The sequence below is a fragment of the Vulpes lagopus genome, chromosome 4 (genome assembly GCF_018345385.1).
Source record: "Vulpes lagopus strain Blue_001 chromosome 4, ASM1834538v1, whole genome shotgun sequence".
NCBI classification, from domain to species: Eukaryota; Metazoa; Chordata; class Mammalia; order Carnivora; family Canidae; genus Vulpes; species Vulpes lagopus.
The window spans coordinates 51,978,440-51,999,944 of record NC_054827.1 but is presented as its reverse complement, the minus strand read 5'-3'; the positions used below and the strand labels follow the sequence as shown (position 1 = coordinate 51,999,944).

At 38.1% G+C, this 21,505-nt stretch overlaps 1 protein-coding gene and 1 pseudogene across 7 annotated transcripts in view; both read left to right on the top strand.

The window, feature by feature from the left end:
* Window positions 1-21,505, top strand: part of BRAF (B-Raf proto-oncogene, serine/threonine kinase) — a 185,789-nt gene that overhangs the window by 10,430 nt on the left and 153,854 nt on the right. The gene's annotated exons all lie outside the window — the stretch shown is intronic.
* On the top strand, window positions 17,255-17,408 carry LOC121490307 (annotated as a pseudogene).

Sequence of the window (21,505 nt, the reverse complement as noted above, 5' to 3'; positions counted from 1 at the left end):
GCTCTATGCGGGGAGCCTCCAGGATCACGCCCTGGGCTGAAGGCGGCGCTAAATCGCTGAGCCGCCTGGGCTGCCCAAGAAACTGTTCTATCTGCCAGGTTACCTTGGCACCTTTATTGAAGTTAATTGATTATGTGAGTTTTGTAGTCTGTTTTATTGACCTATGTGTCTCTTCTTTGGTTAGTACCACACTATCTTGATTACTGTAACTCTATAGTTAAGTCTTAAAATTGGGTAGATCCAATTCTTAGGATTTTTAGAACTTTAAAATTTGTTTTTTTAATTTCTTGTGTTAACTGTACTTTTGGAAGGAAAAGGTCCCTAATTTTCTTAATCTCTTTTTTTTTTTTTAATTTTTTATTTATTTATGATAGTCACAGAGAGAGAGAGAGAGGCAGAGACACAGGCGGAGGGAGAAGCAGGCTCCATGCACCGGGAGCCTGATGTGGGATTCGATCCCGGGTCTCCAGGATCACGCCTTGGGCCAAAGGCAGGCGCCAAACCGTTGCGCCACCCAGGGATCCCTAATTTTCTTAATCTCAAAGGTGTTTTCTACCCCTAAAAAGCTTAAGACTCACTGCTGTATATAATTAGTGCACACTTATCTTGAATTATTTGGGTTAGGTTCATGAGAAATGGCAGGTAAAGAAAACTTGTTTCATTCAAAATTTCTTTATAAGAAATGAAGGGGGGACACGTGGGCGGCTCCGCGATTGAGCATCTGCCTTCAGTTTGGGGTGTAATCCCAGGATCTGGGATTGAGTCCCACATAGGGCTCCCTATGAGGAGCCTGCTTCTCCCACTATGTCTCTTCCTCACTCTCTCTGTCTCTTATGAATAAATAAATCTTTAAAAAAAAATGAAGGGGATGTTTCGGTAGGTTGCACGAAAAAATTCAATAATATCCTTTTTACCATATTGCAAAAATATTATAATCAAGATACTTAGGGGTGAAAGTGAATATATTAAGATGTTTATTTACCATAGTAACTGAAAATGTCAGCTCGTGGAAGATGCTAGTTTATACTATGTTATTCTCCATCTTCATTATAAAAATTCTTCCATTTGACACCTATGTCCTGTGATCTTACAGAATTAGTAATTTTATTAATCTTAGAGTCATCAATAAATTGTTTTTACTAAGGATAAAGTATATGATGGCTGTTGGTCATATTTCTGCCTTTTTCATTGGGGCCCATAGGATCCTTTACCTCTCTTTTTTTTTTTTTTTTTTTTCACCCAGGCGTCCCTCGGCAGTTCTTAATATTAGATTGTTGGTGGACTGGTAGGACTGCTTGACTGTTGATTGGCTGTTGATAGAACTGTTGGAATGTTGATTACATTCAGTATTATCTTTAAACCACTACTGAGTGGTTTAAACACAAAGTGCCAACATTGATACCTTTGCTAAGCATTTCATGGGAAAGAAGTAAAATGTATTAGTATGATAGTACAGAGACTATGTCTCGTGGCTTTATAGGAAAAATGGTAAGCATGAAGACTTGTGTTTTGATATTTTTAAAGGTATGATCCACCATTTTCCTTGTCATCCTTCTAAAACTACATTGTTTTGTATTAAGTCATTTTGTAGGCCAAAAGGTATTCGAGTATTCAATAAATATTTGAGTGCCTACAGTATACCAAGTAGTACTCTAGGTGGTTAGGAATACGTTTGGAAACAAAACAAGATCCCAATTAGGGACACCTTGTTCAGGATGTGATCCCAGAGTTCTGAGATCGAGTCCCACATCGGGCTCCGTGTGAGGAGCCTGCTTTTCCCTCTGCCCATGTCTCTGCCTTCTCTCTCTGTCTCTCATGAATAGACAAATAAATAAAATCTTAAAAAAAAAAAAAGATCTCAATTATGTGCTGGTGGAAGTATGTGTATGTAGTGGGGGATGGGCAGACACAAAAATTATATATAGTATGTTTGAAAGTAACAAATACTATGGAAATGAAAGAACAGGACACGATTTGCAATTTAAAATACAGAGATTTGAATAGGGCTTTAGTTGAGAAGGTTGGTATTGAGCAAAGATTTTAGGAGGTAAAGAAAAGGCATTTCAGGCAGAAGAACCAAATTCACAGGTTCTGAGTCAGGAATGTGCCTTGCCTATTTGAGAAACAGCAAGGAGGTCAAAATTGCTGCAGTGACTTAAAGAGGGGAGGCGAGTAATAGGAGGTGAAATCTGAGAGTTGTTGGGGGTAGGAATGGGAACTGAAGCATGACCAAAGGCCATTGACTTTTGCTTTAAGTGAAATGGGTAGCCATTCAGAGTTTGAGAAGTCAGAATGGAGTCACATGAGTTAATTTTTAACAGAAATGTTCTGATTATTATGTAGAGAATAGACTGTAAAGGGGTTAGGGTAGGTGTAGGGTAACCAGGGAGGAGGCTTTTGGAATTATCTAGACAATGGTTTAGACCAGATCAGAAGCAGTAGAAGTATTGAGAAATGATCAGATTCTGGATGTTTTTAAAGTAGAGCCAACAGGATTTGTTGATAGATTAAATTCAAGATGTGCAAGAAAGAGAGGTGTCAAGAGGAAAGAAGAGGGCACAGATTAAGAATTCAGTTTGGGGTATGTTAAGTTTGAAATACCTATTAGATGTTAAAGATGTTGAATAAGCTATTATGAGTCTGGAGTTTGGAGCAAGGCCTAGTGACAGAGAACTGTTGCCGTATCTGTCTTCCTTTCTTCTTGAGTATATACTTAGATACTTCTTAGTATTTAGGTGTGGTCATATGATTAAGTTCTGGATAATGTAATATGAGCACATGTGATATACACTAATTCTAGGTCTGGTCCATACAAACAGCTTCCTTCCTGTTTTTCCCTTCTAGTTGGTTGAACTGTGATGATCCCAAGGGTAAGTTGGAAGCCCTATGTTGTAAATGGTAGATTGGCCATTAGCCTAGGTTTCTGAACACTGCATGGATAAAGACCACCTTGCTAACCTGTTCAACAACCTAGTATTATTAGATGGATAAGAAATAAACTTTCATTGTATTTGAGTCCTTATGCCTCTTGAGTATATTTGTTATAACAGTTATAGTAGTTAGCCAACTCCAAATTTGGAATTTGGATGGTATTTAAAGCTGTGAAATTGGGACACCTTGGTGGCTTAGTGGTTGAGTGTCTGCCTTTGGCTCAGGGTGTGATCCCAGAGTCCTGAGATCGAGTCCTACATTGGGCTTCCTGCATGGAGCCTGCTTCTCCCTCTGCCTGTGTCTCTGCCTCTCTGTGTGTCTTTCATGAATAAATAAATGAAATCGGGGATCCCTGGGTGGCACAGCGGTTTGGCGCCTGCCTTTGGCTCAGGGTGCGATCCTGGAGACCCGGGATCGAATCCCATGTCGGGCTCCCAGTGCATGGAGCCTGCTTCTCTCTCTGCCTCTCTCTCTCTCTCTCTCTCTCTCTCTGTGACTATCGTTTTTTTTTTTTTTTTTTTAATTTATTTATGATAGTCACAGAGAGAGAGAGAGAGAGAGGCAGAGACACAGGCAGAGGGGGAAGCAGGCTCCATGCACCGGGAGCCTGATGTGGGATTCGATCCTGGGTCTCCAGGATCGCGCCCTGGGCCAAAGGCAGGCGCCAAACCGCTGCGCCACCCAGGGATCCCTCTCTGTGACTATCGTAAATAAATAATTTTAAAAAAATTTTTAAAAAAATAAATAAATGAAATCTTAAAAAAAAATGAAGCTGTGAAATTGATGTGGTTATCAAGGGAATGAACATAGATAGGAAAAGAAGAGAGCCAAGGTTGGAAAAAAGAGGAAGAGCCTGAGAAGGAGCAACCAGTAAGATAGGAGGTAGTAAAATACTGACTAAGAATTCATCATTGGAGTTAACAAAGTATAGGTATTGTGATCTACACAAGAATAAAGCCTTGAAATGAGGTTCCAGGGGAGATATTCTGATTGAGTGATTTTAAGGGAGAATAGAAGGGGAAGTGAAGACAGTGAAGAATTTTCCTAGAAAGGGGAACAGAGAAATGGAGCAGTAAATAGCCAGTGAGGGAAGTTGGGTCATGGAATTTTTTTAGTGATGAAAAATATAAGAGCATATAGTGATAGAAATGAATCCTTAGAGAGTAAAACATTAATGGTTTCTGGAGGAAGAAGGGAAGGGCAAGGATGAGAGGGATATTGCTGGAGTAATCTCTCTAAAGAGGAAAGAGGGAAAGGGATTTAGTGTACAGTGGAAGGATTGACTCAATAGGAGTATGGATATTTTATGATAACAGTTGGTAAGGCAGACTGTGTAGACACAAATGTTGATAGGTGCTTAGATGTGATGTTACAAGTCTGTGTGTTCTCTTCCGATTGCTTCATTAAGACTTGAGGTTATCAGCTGACAGAGTTTTGGGGATATGTGCATTAAGGAGAGAGGTGAAGGTCTTGAAGTTGTTGGGGAGCACATGAGTGAATGAACTAGGGACAAATCGTAAAACTGATAATATTAAGTTATTTTACCAGTTATCCAGACAGTATTGTGTGACTTGACTTCTCACTTTTTGGTGCAGGGCTTCAGATCTAAGTTAAATGTAATTTTATTAATAACTGAGACAATTTATTTATTCGTATGAGTCATTCTCATTTTGACTCACAGACATGGAATTGTTGGGAAATAGAACATGAATTATTACTTCTTCAAGAAGTACTTGCCGTTATCATATCATAAATTTAAGGTAAATTTGGAGAGGTCTGATTACTAATTTTTCTTTTCAAAAAACACTTGTTTGATTCTTTTCTTCTCTTTTCTTTTCTTTTTTAAGATTTTATTTATTTATTCATGAGAGAGACAGAGAAAGATTGAGGCGGAGACACAGGCAGAGGGAGAAGCAGGCTCCATGCAGGGAGCCCAAAGCGGGACTTGATCCTGGGACTCCAAGATCATGCCCTGGGCTGAAGGCAGGCGCTAAACTGCTGAGCCATCCAGGGATCCCTTTTTGATTCTTCCTATGTTGAAATCATATTGAATATTTTTCTATATAGAATAACATCTTCATTGCAGTTTAATTTTTAAACTACCGTGAGGCACTTGCTGTCCTGTTACTTTCTTTCAAACACTCTCCAAGTCTGACTTGTCTTTTGCTCAGGCTTTTCCTGCTCCCCAAAATATAAATTCCTTCCCCTGTCCTCACCCTATCTAAACCTTTCAGGCTTAGCTCACTTATTGCAGGAAGCCTTCCTTAACCTCTTTCTGAGGCCTAGTAAGGTGCGTCTACTTTGTGCTTTCATGGTATCTCATATAGTTGGTATCATTTAACTGTATTATAGTTTTTATTGGTATCTGTCCATGCCCTTTAGACCAATGTCACTCAGTCAGAATTTCTCTCATGATTGAAATGTTCTGTGCTGTCTAGTATATCTGTGGATAGCTCCTATGCACTTAAAATATGTATAGGACTGAAGAGTTGGATTTTAAAATTTATCTGATTAAATTTAAATAATTTAAATATTTTAAATTTTAAATTGTGTGGCTATTGGCTACTTTGATCAGTGCCACTCTAGAGCTTTTTAAAGTCAAGGCTTATGTGGAATTCATACTTATTTTTTATTGCTTAGCAGTACTTAACTGCTACTTAAATTACTATGTTCTTTCTTAGTAGTCATAGCCCAAATAGTTATCGCTCATCTAGAATCTGGCAGTTTACTCCTCTACTTCTGTTCTTAACCATAGCTTTGTGGTTTGTTTTCAGATTACGTCAATTTATGCAGTGATAAGTTCTTTAGTACTATAAAGCTAGGGTTTTTGCTGCTGTTTTTTTTTTTTTTTTTTTTTCTCAGCCTGGAAAAGCTGGGTGCTGTGAGGTTACCTCAAGGAATTTCTGAGGGTTGTGAGTAGCAAGGAAGAGACTCAATGGGCCCTGGAGGATAGGGAGGCAATTTCTGCTTCAACCAAAGTAGATCCACTTCATAAGTACTATATTGAAATTGTGCTTGAGATTTCATATGGAAGGAAAAAAGGCTTCTAAAAGATAACACTGTTTTTTTAAACTTGTTTGTTTATTTAGTATGTGGGGATGAGGAGGAGGGAATCTCAAGCAGACTACCTACTGAATGTGAAGCCCAGCATGGGCCTTGATCCCACAACCCCTGAGATCATGACCTGAGCCGGATGCTAATCGACTGAGCCGCCCAGGCATCCCTAAAAGATGATACTCTTGATGTAGGAAGCAAGACCTCCATGGCAGTATGTGAGTTAGTGCCAGAGTGGATGATGGAGGAGTTCAGAAATGGAATGTTATTATGAGCTAATGAGGACTTGATGGAAATTAATGTTTAACCTTGACAGAAGGAAGGAAAAAAGATGTAATAGGTAGTGGGCATAGACTTTACAAAGAACTGAAGTTAGTAATACATATGGTAGTTTTGTTTAAGGAACAGAATTTTCATGTTTATAGTTGAGTGACTTGTCTGAAATAAAACTTGGCTATGTTAGACAGGATTGTACTTTATGTTTATTATTTTTTTATTTTTTAATTAAAAAATATTTATTCATGAGAGAGAGAGAGAGAGAGGCAGAGACACAGGCAGAGGGAGAAGCAGGCCCCATGCAGGGAGCCTAATGTGGGACTTGATCCTGGGTCTCCAGGATCATGCCCTGGGCTGAAGGCGGCACTAAACTGCTGAGCCACCTGGGTTGCCCAGGATTGCACTTTAGATAATAGTTGTAGACTGAATTTTTTTTTAATTTTTAAAATATATTTATTTATTTATGAGTGGAGTGAAAGAGCATGACGTTGGGCGGAGAAGACAGGGAGAGGGAGAAGCAGGATCCCTGCTGAACTGGGAGCCCAATGTGTTGATTGATCCCAGGACACTGAGATCATGACCTGAGCTGAAGGCACACTTAACTGACTCAGCCACCCAGATGCCCCTACACTGAAAAAAATTTAACTTTATATTATATGCAGTGGGGTGAAAGTGGTTTAAAATAAATGATAAAAGTAGTGTTTAAGGATAATTGAATTGGTAAGGGTTTGTAGAGTAGATTCAAGGTGGGAAAAGGTCAAACAACCAAAAATATTTAGAGAAAGACTTAGCAGGAAGATGTACTATGTCATTGTTGAAGCTTGGGTTTGATGGTAGATACTGAGACAGTTTGCAGTGCACGATATTTATTAGAAATCAACACCTATGAAAGAAAGAGGCAAGATATTGGATTGGACACAGGATGAAGTTGGATTGTGATGCATGCCTCACAAAACCTTTGCCTATTAGTGTGATCACTAATTAGAGCTCTGGAGTGAGGATTGCCTGTCAGAGGGAATTGAGCCAGCTTGCTGAGCCTTTGTACCCCTCCTTGCTTGGTCACTGGATGTGGGCTGCAGTTCAGGTGGACTTTGAAGGAGGTAAAATTTGGAAGCTGTCTGTTGACTGTCCTCATAGCTGTCCCTCCTTCCATGAAGGGGGAACTGGATCATGCATCTCTGTGACTTCTACAGATAGTGGTCTGCCTGTGGTCAGTTCTTCCCCAGAGGTCAGTGTATTTTGGTTGTTAAGAATATAGGGGAAGAGGGCAGCATTGGCCTTTAATGAGCAAGGACCAGGGAAGTCCTATATCTCTCTCAGTGTTCAGGACAGTTTGTACATTTAAGAATTGCTTGAATAACCACATGACATAGAGTGATATGTAGGACTTTGTGGGTGAAAAAAGTGGTAATAATGACCTGAGCTTAGAAACTAACTTTGTTTTAGATATGAGGCATTGTTTTAATATACACAAAAAGTCATAGGAATTTAATGATCACATATTTTGGAAGAATATTAAAAATTTTATCAGAACTTTATCAGGAGTTCTTCACCACTTTAGAAACTCACATAATTTGATGGCAGGGCCCCTTGCACACTATTGGGTGACTCAGATATTTTGCCTCTCAGTCTATAGTTGTGACCACTACAGTTGTAGTGATTCTCCATGTAGATATAAGCATCTGATACCCTTATTATGTTTGTTTTAATATTGCCTGCACATTTTGAAAAAATATTTTATTGCTAATTTATTTCATATGATTGAAAGTACAGTTAGGGTGTTACTGACTTTAAATTTTCATTTAGGCAGGCTAACTCTGAATTTAATTTTAGGATAGTAAAGGAGGTGTTACAAAATAGTTGTCACAAAAAGGGGAAATTGATTTCTGTTTTCAGTAATGGCAGGTTGGGTTATTTCAGATTAACCATTTTGATGAAAACAACTAAAAATCTTGGAAACGTTATTTTAAAATATTTTAAGGAAATTAACTGAAGAGGTAGTAAGTAGACAGCTGCGAGGCCAAATTCTAGGAAAAAGACAGGACTTGGAGCAATAAGTAGAGGATGAAGTAGCTTTTGGTTTAAGAATAGTTGCCAATCTGTTTAGATTTAGGCTTTGGTTTTGGTGTACTTCATAGGATGAAGAGAGTCAAAGCCTACAGTTTGTCCAAAGTGAGTCAAAAAGGAGAATGACTCTGTATTAAGATGATATTCCAAGGACTCCATCATTAGGTTAAGAATGAAACAGAACTAAACTGTGTACCTACTCTCATATGTAGGGGATTATAGATTTGGAGCAAGGGAAGAAAAGGGAAATTAAGAAAAATCCTTCAAGTCGTGAACACAGTTTTAGCTTTCACACTGATTAGCAGCTTAGATTTGTCCTGCCTGGGTAGTCTAGGGACCCTCAAACCATTTGTCATAGTTCTTTGTTTTAGACTGGTAGTACTCACAAAGCCTGTTAGAAGGAAAGGCAAATTATTTGGAGAAAGGCCCTTCATCTTGAAGGGGATTGTCACTAATAATTTTTCAAGGACAGTAATCATTACACTGTCACAAGTAACCAAGTATAGTGAAAAAACACAAGTTAAAATTACATGATATATGTATATAAAATTCAAGTACTATAAGATTTGCTTAGTTTTTGTTATTGGGATGTAAATGACATATAACTATAGTTTGGTTTATGTACATATACCTCAAAATAAGTTTTTTAAAAAGAAAAACATAATAACACGCATGGAAATGGCACTGTGAATAAGAAACAGATCCAAAAAAATTCTCAATTTGAAGACAAGCAGAGAACAAGAGACTATATAACTGTTATAAACTTACTTAGTAGACTTGAAAAATCCAAATAGAAAATGCAGAAATGAAATGCCTAGTATACCTAAGGGAAAGATTGAGCAGATTATTTCTAACTGAAAAAGAATTAGTTACCTGGAAGATAAGGCAGGAGAAACTTTCCCAACTGCACTACTGAGAGTCAAAACAATGGAAAATATTGAAGAGAGGTTGCATGATGAGAAAGAGTGAGATCTAACATATTTAATCAAAGCTTCATAAAGACAGGAAAGAGAATGATACAGAGGTAGTATTTGAAGTGATTTTTCTGGCTGAAAATTTTCTAGTTCTGATGAGAAACCAGTTGATAGATTTAGGAAGCTCAACTCAATGAATTTCTAATAGTATAAGTAAAAAAATCTGTGCCCAGACAAATCAGTGAAATGGCATAAACCCAAATACAAAGAAAAAAATCTTAAAAGCAGCCTGAGGAAAAAAAGAGGTCTTTTAAAGGAGGAGCTATGGACTGACAACTAACTTCTCAACAGAAAAGTATACATATTTTCAAAATAATTGCCGATATGTACTTACTTAGCAAAAATATTCCTCAAAGATGAAGGTAAAAGTTTAGTTTAACAAACTCCATCAACCCTTTCTAAAGGAAATTATGAAGGATGTACTTTAGGTGGAGAGATTCCAGATAAAGATCTGAGGTGCTAGATGGAATGAAGAGTAAAGAGCCTATTGAAATGAATCAGAGAAGACCTAGTGGGGCAAAATACCATGTACATGGATTGATAGACTCCATATTCTAAGGCATTATTTTCCAAATGGAGTTATATGTTTAATATAATTCCAATCAAGGCATTTTATTTTGGTTGGTTGGTTTTGTTTTTTGTTTGTTTTGTTTTGTTGTTGTTCAGGTGAAACTAAAACGGATTCTAAAATTCTCTGGAAAATCAATAAAGGGCCAAAGTAGCTCAGATGCTCTCAAAGAGGACAGTATGGGAGGACTTATTTTACCAGTTATTGAGACTTATTATAAAGTATAGTAATTAAGACACTGTCATGAGTAGTCTAGTGATAGACCAGTGAAACAAAACAGAAGAAAATCTATAACTATAGGTTACTTGATGAATGACAGATACAGGTTACTTAATATATGACAAATATGTCAGTAATTAGTGAGAAAAGAATGCCCCTTTCAATAAATGGTGCTGGAAAAATTAATTGGAACTTTAATGTCAAAATGATCACAAATTCTGGGTACATTAAATGCCTGGATATGAAATGCAAAAAATAAAAGCTTTTAGAAGATAAGAGGAGAACATGTTTTTATTTAGAGGGTTTCTTTTAGAGATTTATTTTATTTTAAAGATTTTATTTATTTTATAGAGAATAAGCATGATGGGGGGGGGGCAGAGGGAGAGAGAGAAATCTCAAGTGGACTATGCACAGAGTGTGGATCCCAACTGAGGGCTCGATCTCACAACTCTGAGATCCTGACCTGAGCCACAATCAAGAGTCAGTGGCCCAACCAGCTGAGTACCCAGGCACCTCTAAGATTTATTTTTAAGTAATCTCTACACCGAACATGGGGCTCAGACCTACAGCCCTGAGATCAAAAGTTCCATGTTTCACTGACTGAGCCAGTCAGGTGCCCCTATTTAGAAAGCTTTTAGAGTTTTTTAATTAGAAAACTAAAATTAACATTTTTTGTTAAATTTATGATGGCACAAATTCTAAGATTCACCATTATTTTGTATTTCTTTTTTATTTTTTTATTTATTTATGACAGTCACAGAGAGAGAGAGAGAGAGAGAGAGAGAGGCAGAGACACAGGCAGAGGGAGAAGCAGGCTCCACGCACCAGGAGCCTGACGTGGGATTCGATCCCGGGTCTCCAGGATCACGCCCTGGGCCAAAGGCAGGCGCCAAACCGCTGCGCCACACAGGGATCCCTTATTTTGTATTTCTAAAATAAAATATTGCCGGTTAACCATGATATGCTATTGATTGTAAAATAAATGCACCCAATTTTTATTTTATTTTATTTTTTTAAGATTTTATTTATTTATTCATAATAGACATAGAGAGAGAGAGAGAGAGAGAGAGAGGCAGAGAGAGAAGCAGGCTCTATGCCAGGAGCCTGACGTGGGACTCAATCCAGGGACTCCAGGACCATGCCCTGGGCCAAAGGCAGGCGCTAAACCACCGAGCCACCCAGGGATCCCCCTGCACCCAATTTTTACTTTTTTAAATACTTTAACATCTTGCAAGTGATGAAACAGTGCATTTCCTGAACTACTTTCTGTCAAGTGTGGATGCAACTTAGGTTCTCTCTACTAGATGAATTCCCACAATTTGGAAGGCAAAGAGGACAGGGAAACTTGTCTTTGCTGCTGCTTGGTGGTTAGCAAAGTTGTGAGATTTGAATGAATAGAAGGAGTTGAGAGGAAAACACTGGACTGACATGCCAGTGTTTAATACCAGCTTTGTGAAAATTATATATATATATATATAAAGAGAGAGAGAGAGAGAGAGGGAGGGAGGGAGGGAGGGAGAGAGGTGGTAATAGCAGCAGCATTATTTATAATAGAGAAAAGGTGGAAACAACCCAAGTGTCCATCAATAGATGAATAGATAAAATGTAGTATATACATACAATGGATTATTGGTCATACAAAGAAAAGTTTTGGGGTGCCTGGCTGGCTCAGTCAGTAGGGCATGTGATTCTTGATCTCAGGGTTGTGTTTTCAAGCCCCATGTTGGGCATGGAGCCTAATACTTAAAGACAAGACAAGAAAAAAAAAGTTCTGAATCATGGTATAAGACGGGAAAACCTTGAAAATATGGTAAATGAAGAAAGCCAGACACAAAAGGACAACTATTGTATAATTACACTTACATAAAATATCTTGAATAGGCAAATTCATAGAGGCAGAAAGTAGTAGAGAAGTTACCAGGGGCTGGGAGGAGGGGGAATGGAAATTACTGCTTAATATGAGAAAGGTCAGAATTAATTGTCAAAAGAACCTAGTCTTAACTTTCAAATGGTACAAAATTTCTTCTGTAGCATCTCTGACAAAAGATTAAGCATTCCTTGATTATCCTTAGTCATAAGGCAGTTTGTTCCTTTGTTAAATATCTTTATTATTATTATTATTAAAGATTTTATTTATTTCACTGAGACAGCATGCCATAGAGAGCACGAGCAGGGTGTGGGGGGCAGAGGGAAAGGAGAACCAGACTCCCGGCTGAGCAGGAAGCCTGCCGCAAGGCTCAATCCCAGGACACTGGGATCGTGACCTGAACTGAAGGCAGATGCTTATGATCATCTGAACCACCCAAATGCCCCAGATGTCTTTATTATTATTATTATCATTTTTAAAGATTTTATTTAAGAGCAAGCAAGCATCTGCGTGAGAGCACAAGCATGGGGGAGGGGCAGAGGGAGAAGCAGACTGCCCATTGAGCAGGGAGCCTGATGCGGGGCTCCGTCTCAGGACCCTGGGATCATAACCTGAGCCAAAGGCAGATGCTAAGTCAACTGAGCCACCCAGACACCCTGAAATATCTTTATTATTAATGACGATACTCATAATGTGAAGCTCAGATATACATTCTTGAACTTTTGTCTTTAGGTTCCAACATCATCCTAGTTTAGTCCTTTGGAACAGCACAGGACAATCTCTCTCTTCCTTTTATCTCATATCCCCACCTTCTCAGTATTTGGCATGCTCACACATACCCCCTTAGACGTTTCTTTAACACTGGTTACTTGATGTTTGCCTTCAAATGTATCCAGGTCATCCTATCTAAAACCAAAAATACCTTCTCCAACTCTGGTACCCCCTTGAGTTTTTGTTTTTCCTTTCTAGGCATTGACTGCCCATCTTAGGCATTCAGACCTTACTTCTTGAAAGTCAATCTTCCATTTTTTTTACTGCACAACTGAATCTGTTCTTTCAGAGGCCCCTATGCACCCTTAATAGTCAAGCTAACCTCTGAGCTAGTCTGTCCCGTATTTCCAAGGGTCTCGAGTATTTTACCTTAATGTCTGACATCACAAAGACAGCTAGTCCTGAACTGAATGTTATTTTTCCATCTAAATTACTTCTTGCCATCTTATAATCTTCTCCTCTTATCATAATTTATACTTGAAACCCCAGAGCATCTTTCATTTCTCCTTTTTACTTTTCCTGTGCAGTCACCAGAGCACATGATTGGGATTCCTGTTCCTATAAGAGACCTCAAAGTGCTAGCTCATCCTTTCCTACCTATAAGATTACATCTAGAAAGCACCATCTATGAACCACAAAATGGGTCCTCACCAGACACCAGATCTGCTGGCACCTTGATCTTGGACTTCCCAGTCTCCAGAACTGTGACATTTGTTTGTAAGCCACTCAATTCATGGTATTATTTTTATAACAGCCCAAATGAATGAAGACCACTGCTATTCTTATTGAGGCTTATGAGATTCTGACCTCAAGGTCAGTAAGGTCTATCACTACAGGATTCCTGATGCCCATTTACATCATGTCACAGTAATATTAGGCTTTTATAAAATATATGTCGAAAAGGCGATTTACTTTTAGAATTAGATGATAATGCATGTAAGCATTCAGTGTAGTATTGTGCCCAACACATAGAAGGTACTCAATAAATGGTAGTCCTTTTCTTTTTTTGTTTTTTGTTTTTTTAAATTTTTATTTATTTATGATAGTCACAGAGAGATAGAGAGAGGCAGAGATAAAGGCAGAGGGAGAAGCAGGCTCCATGCACCGGGAGCCCGACGTGGGACTCGATCCCAGGTCTCCAGGATCGCGCCCTGGGCCAAAGGCAGGCGCCAAACCGCTGCGCCACCCAGGGATCCCGATAGTCCTTTTCTTTATAAGACAGTTTGTACTTTACATTCATTGATAACATTTATTCATTTGCTTAAAGTTTAAAAATAAATATTGAGCTCCTTTGTGCTGGTTGTGTGCTAGGTGCTGTGACACAGAAATGTATCATCTCTGTCCTCAAAGAGGTTACATCTAGTGGTAGGAGCAAATAAGTCAAGAATTAAGTGTGCCCCAGGTACAGAGAAATCACAGAAAAGGAGCACATAATTCAAAATGGGTTTAAGGCATGGAGAACAAAGATTTCCTAGGAAGAGAGGTACTTAAAGTGAATTTTAAATATTTAAGATGTGCAAGCCTTTATAAGAAAGGGTAATTATACTTTATTCAGAGACATAAAGGAAGACCTAAATAAATGGAGGGTACATATTGTGTACTAAGAATGAATTAGGAAGACTAAATATGGTAAAAATGTCAGTTTTTAGCAAATTGATTAGTAGCTGAATTGAAATCCAAATGCCTGTAAGTTCTTCTGTGGAACTTGACAACTTGATTAACAGTTTCTGTGGAAGTGAAAAGAGGCAAGAATTGACAAGTTATTATTAAAGAACAATAAGATAAGACTTCCTTAATCCATTTTTTTGGTCAAGAAATTTGAATGCTTGCTACATGTGAGGCACTACTGGGCCCTGGTTATTACCATAGTGAATACGACACATGACTTAACCAAAGATCACATTCAAATCCATTTCTAGTGATATCTAAGATTTTAAATAAACCACTTCGTAGAATATCAGGTGAGTTCCAGGATTACCAACAAACTTAGAAAGGTAATTTTATTATCTGGTTTTTATATTTAAAATCTTTCCTGGTTATGGGGTGCCTCAATGGCTCAGTTGGTTAAGTGTCTGACTCTTGATTGCAGGGTTGTGAGTTCAAGCCCCTCACTGGGCTCCATGCTGGGCATGGAGCCTACTCAAAAAAAAAAAAAAAAAAAAATCCCAGTTGTGTATGTTTTTTCTTTACATTTTCTTTTATTAGTTTTAATTTCTTTTAACAATAGGAAGCTTAGAAGTAGGAGGTTTTACTTTAAATAGATCCTTAAGAATGTCAATTGGATTACAGACTTGTTAGAAAGGGAGGGAGGATCTGCTTTTGAATGATGTCTGGAGCAATGATATGACCTGAGAGTGAATAAGGGAAGGTGACTTTGAGGGTTCCACAGGCCTGGGGTTTGAATCCTAGCCTAGGTGTCAAGTGTCTGAGGAGCCTACAAAAGGAAAAGGGAAGATGAATAACAAAATGACAGGTGAACTGAAATAGGTAGAGATTGCTAATGAATTTTATATGCTTATGTGGAGGTACGTGGGTGAATATGAGCTGGTGAATTAGTTGCGAAAGGATATACTTGTTTGGAACACTTAAATGAAACTGAACCCTCTCTTACTGTGCACAGAAATCAATTCCTCGTAGGATGAAGGTTAAATACAAAAAGACAAACTCAGAAAGCGTTTTTTTAATTTGTATTTTAATTTTTAAAAAATTTATATATTTATTAGAGAGGGAGGGAGTAGCAGAGACAGAGGGAGACAAGCAGACTCCCCATTGAGTAAGGAGCCCAATGGGGGGCTTGATTCCAAGACCCCAAAATATCATAACCTGAGCTGAAACTAAGAGTTGGACATTTAACTGAGCCACCCACGTGCCCCCAGAAAGCTTTTTCTTTTATTATTTCTTTTATTATTATTATTTTTTTTAAATAAAGGAGCGTACTTTTATGAGCTCAAAGCATGGAAGGCTTTCTTAAGATTGAAAACACCAGAAGAGCTTGGGTGCTCAGTTGGTTGAACATACAACTCTTGGTTTCTTTCTCTCCCTCTGCTCCTCCTCTACCCGTGTGTGTGTGTGTGCTTTCTCTCAAATAAACAAACCTTTTTTAAAACCCTGAAAAGCATAAAAATTTATTAATTTGACTACATTGAGATAGAAACTTCTGGGATGCCTAGGTGGCTCAGCAGTTGAGCATCTGCCTTCAGCTCAGGGCATGATCCCAATCTAGGAATCCAGTCCCATATCAGGCTCCCCACAGGGAGCCTGCTTCTCTGTCCATGTTGCTGCCTCTCTGTCTCTCTCATGAATAAATAAATAAAATCTTAAAAAAAAAAAGAAATAGAAACTTCTGTTTATTAAGATCCCCTTAAGAGGTTGAAAAGACTAAGGTACAGAATAGAAGGTACTTGTAATATACATGTATTAATTACCTATGGCTGTGTAATAAGTGATCCCAAAACTTAGCAGCTGAAAACAGTAAACATTTATATTACAGTTTCTGTGGGTCAGGAATCTGAGAGCAGCTTAGCTGGGTGGTTCTGGCTCATGGTCTCTCAAGAGGCTTAAGTGAAGGTGTCAGGTCAGTAGTTGTCTCAAGGCTGGACTGAGGGAGAATCTCTCTGCTCCCTCATGTGGTTGTGGCAGGGCTTCAAAAGATCCACTTCCAAATTCACTCACATGAACCTCTAAATAGGGTCACCTCACAGAGTGGCAGCTGTTTTTTTCCAGAGTAAAAAATCCAAAAGAGAGTGAGAGACTTTCCAGCACAAATAACTTAATCTTGTTACCTATTACAACATGTAGCGAATGGGCAACTGGTATGAAGTATATACCTAAAGAAGTACAAATCACTAAGACAAAGACAACACCAAATAGAAAAAAGGGCAAAAAACCTGAGCAGGCATTTGAGTCAAAAAATTTTTGAGATGACCAGTAAGTAAAAGATCATTAAATCTCATTAACAATTAGGGAAATAGAAATTAAAACCATGAGAAACCATTTTATACAGACTAAATTGGCAGATATTAAACATTTGAATAGTATCAAGCATTGGTGAGGATATGGAGCAGTGGGAGCTCTTCTACTACTGGTGGAAGTATGAATTAGAAGAATCACTTTGGAAAATAATAGGGTATTTAACAACCAGCAATACCACTCCTGGGCATTTAACCTAGACCAGTGGCTGTCAAACTTGAGTGTGCATCAAAATCCCCTGGAGGGGTTGTTAAAGCATACTGCTGGGCCCCACCTCCAGAATTTCTGATTCAGTAAGAATGGGGTGGAGCCTGACAGTTAATGTATCTAACAAGTTCCCAGGTGATGCTGGTGCTGCTGGTCTAGGAATCATAATTTGAGAACCAACCATTGCCCTAGAGAAATATATGAATATGTGGATGAGGAGGTGTATGAATATGACTATTCATAGTAGCATTATTCATTTTAACTCCAAAATACAAAGAAAAAATTCAAATATTCAAATAGATTATATAGGTAAATCATGGTGTATTCACTTACAGAATAAAAACTTGGTTCATAGCTTCTTGGTCTTTTGGCTAAGATCAAGTATAATATCTGTTCTTATTAGTTTAATAAAAACGTAGTTCAAGTTCAAGTAGACCAGGGGCAAAAAACCAGCTCTGGCACAAATATGTATGATCCCACAAACATAATATTAGTCAAACATTATAAGTCACAAAAAATTAAATGCAACATGATTCTATTTATAAAAAGTTCCAAAAAAAAAAAAAAAAAGTTCCAAGACATGGAATTAACTGTATTGTTCAAGAATGAAAATAGAGATACAGAATTACAAGGAAAATCAAGAGAATAATTATCACAAAAGTAAAGAGTAATACCCCAGGAAGGGCAAACAGTGGATGCAATTGAGGAGGGATATGTGGGAAGATTTTAAGGTACTGGCATTTTTCTTTTTGTTTTTCTTTTTTTTAAGGTTTTATTTATTTATTCATGAGAGAGACAGGCAGAGACACAGGCAGAGGAAGAAGCAGGCTCTGTGCAGGGAGCCCGATGTGGAACTCAGTCCTGGGTCTCCATGATGACACTCTGAGCCGAAGGCAGGTACCAAACTGTGGAGCCACTCCAGCTGCCCAGCAGTGCTGTTGCTTAACTTTACATTTATTCTTTAAACTATAGATAAGGGGGAATCCCTGGGTGGCTCAGCGGTTTAGTGTCTGCCTTTGGCCCAGGGTATGATCCTGGAGACCTGGGATCAAGTCCCACATCAGGCTCCCTGCATGGGGCCTGCTTCTCCCTCTGCCTGTGTCTCTGCCTCTCTCTCTCTGTCTTTCATGAATAAATAAATAAAATCTTAAAAAAAAAAACTATAGATAAGGTTTGTAAACTGTTCTGTACATAATTATATAATAAAATTTATCATATTTTAATTTAAATATGTTTGATAGATGAAGAAACTGGTGCTTGGGAGTTAAGTACTCTGTCCAAAATTACAGAGGTAATGTGTCAGCTGAAATTCTGATTTTAAGGTTGGTGCTCTAAACTATTATGCTATATACCATACATTTTCATAAGAGCCATAAGAATTAAATATTGTAATTCTCACTTTATAGGTGAAGAAGAGGTTTAGAAAAGTAATGCAAATTGCTTAAGTGGAAGATCTGGGATTTAGACCAAGGCACTGTGTTTACAGAGGACATGTTTGTAACCATCGTGTTTTTGGATCCTCCCTACTTACTACTGTATAACGTACAGTTAATTTTCTTGTGAGTTAACCACAATTGACAGCTCGTGTTGTTCTCTTTATACTTTTGGTCCCTTGCCTGGTTTCCAACTGATGCTTTTCAATCTAGATTATCTTGAATCTGTTTAATAACTGGATTGTGCTTGAGAATAAAACATTTCTTTACCAGATTCTTTCCTTTTAGCTAGGAATTTAAATTAGAATTTTGATAAACTCTACATATGTCAATGTATTGATAAGCTCTTTTATTAGCTTTCATTGTTTGAATCTTCAGATTTAAAAAAATTTTGTAATGTCAGTAAAATTTGAGTTTATTATTCCCACTGCATGTCCATCATACTCTTAAATCACATGTGTTTTACTGTACAAAAATAAATTTTTAAAAGCTAAGCTACACATGGAAGGAATTTTGATGATTTTGTCTCTAGCTAATATCTCAGGACATTACACCCTTACAGCAAGGTTCATTATTTACAATAGTGGATACAATCCATATTTTGAATAACCTGGGTAATTTTAAAAAATTGGCCACTTTCCCTTTTTCTGTTAAGATTTTACTTATTCATGAGAGACACAGAGACATAGGCAGAGGGAGAGGCAGGCTCCCCACAGAGAGCCTGAGTGGGACTCCATCCCGCAGAGAGCCTGAGTGGGACTTCATCCCGGGACTCCGGGATCACACCCTGACCCAAAGGCAGACACTCAACCACTGAGCCACCCAGGTGTCCCAGTTGGCTAGTTTCTTGTCAGATATGATAAGGTCAGGATTTCTCAAACTGGGCACTGTTGACGTTTTGATCTGGATAATTCTTGGCTTGGGGGGCTGTTCTTTGCTTGTATCATGTTAAGCAGCATCCCTGGTCTCTGCCTACTAGTAGGTGCCAATAGTACCCTCCCCTCAATTTTAACAATCAAAATATCTTCAGACACTGCTAAGAGTCACTGCTTGTTGAAAACCACTGGATTAGATCATTGTTTTAATCTTGTATTGTGGCTGCCAAATAGCTTGTAGGAGGAGCACACAACGTGCCAGCTTTGCCTTTTCCTCTAGCCAGCACTAGTGTTAACTTCAATAGGAGGTTTGAGATTTTTTGGTAGGAATTCCTTTCTAGCCTCCTGTCTAATTCGTAAGGTTTACTTTGGTTAACAACTAGATAACAACCGTAAGCTGTAGTGTGTCACAATATTACAGATGTGCAAAGAAGAGTGAGAATTCTACTGTCAAGCACTCTGCAGTGTGGAGTGCCAGTTCTTCCACATACCTCTTAACTGTATGTGATATATCTATTATCCCTAACTGAGGGTGGTTCTGTAAATATTAAATATGACAAGTCTGAATTTTTATTAATTTTCTTGATAAATTTATTACTAAATAATGTTGTCTGCCTACAACCCTAAGAGTCTCCTGCATGACCTCATAGGTGTAAATCATGCATTTGGCCATCACATTGTAAACTGCTATTCAGTTTACATCATTTCAACTATAGTACTCAAAAGGGGGAACTAGTTTAAGTTCTCTTAACTGACTTACACTTAACCAACTCATCAAATTAATAGTTCCCATTTAAAAAAAATATTTGCCATCAGATTAGGTGTGGGATTTATTTATTTATTTAAAATATTTTATTTATTTCTTCATGAGAGACACAGAGAAAGGCAGAGACATAGGCATAGACAGAGGGAGAAGCAGGCTCTTCGCAGGGGAGCCCCATGCAGGACTCAATCCCCAGACCCTGGGATCACGACCCAAGCCAAAGGAAGACCCTCAAACTGCTGAGCCACCCAGGTGTCCCAGTGTGGGTTATATTTAAAAGAAGATCCTCTGCTCTATATTAAGGATTGGAAAATGAGTGTTCATTATACAATTTTAAGTAAAATAAAATGTTTAAGATTTTACTATGGTTATGATTCTCTGATTTAACTAACGAACCTTTTCAGTTAACCGACCACCAGACTTTATTACACTGAATAAAAGAGTTTCTTTTGCACCCACTTCAGTATTAAAATTGTGATGATTTACTTTGTGAAGTTGGGATTACAGTTTCAGCATCCTACTTTTCTGGTCATCTAAAGTCATGGCTGTATAATTATACAAAAACTTTTAAAACTTTGCCTAATGGAATGACCATTTACTCTCTCAGAACAACCTTAGCTTGCTTCTTGCTACTTACAGGATTATTGTGAGGATATTAAATCTATCAACAGTAATTCAGACTCTCATTACTTCTTGCCTATAATTGTGGCATGCTTTTAATGGTACTCTTGGCCTCCAGTGCTTCTCTGGCTTGTTAGTTAACCTAAACATTGTTGCCAGAGTAAACATCTAAAATATATGTCTAATCAGATCAAAAGCCATTTATAACAATAAAAACTGCAGGTTTTTTTTTTTTTAATTACTATATGTGCTAGCTCAGATGTGGTCTTTATAATCAGGAGATGTCCATTAAATAAATTATTTTTAAAACACACACACACACACACACACACACACACACAAATATACAAATTCTGAGTTGCGATTATGTGCCCAGAGGAAACAATACCAATACTTTGGAGTTTAATGTGTATCCAGTATAGAATGGGGAAGAGTAATCAGGAAAGGCCTCTGTGAGGAAGTGAGATCTGAAGATCTCTTCTATCTGGAGAAGCTGTGCTTATTTGGAAAAGTGCTGGGCAGAGTTTTCCAAGAAGAAAAAATAGCTTGTGTAAAGACTTTCCTGCTGGAAGGTCAATGTGGTTGAGTTTATTGAGTAAGGGTTAGGGAGAATAGTGCCTGATAAGGCAGGAGGTAGGCAGGGCAGCGTCATTTAGGATCTTAAAATCTGTGGTAAGAAGTTTAATGGCTCGCTAGGGAGTCATTAAAGGGGGAGTGATGTGATCAGATTTGTGTTTTAGGGATTTTTACTCTTAACTATGGAGAATGAAGGAGAGAATGAAAGTAGGACAAAACAAATGGGGAAGCTAGTTAAGATACCTTTGTAAATAGAGCTGCCTGGGTGGCTCAGACGGTTAAGCTCTAATTCTTGATTTTTGGCTCAGGTCATGATTCTGAGGTCATAAAATTG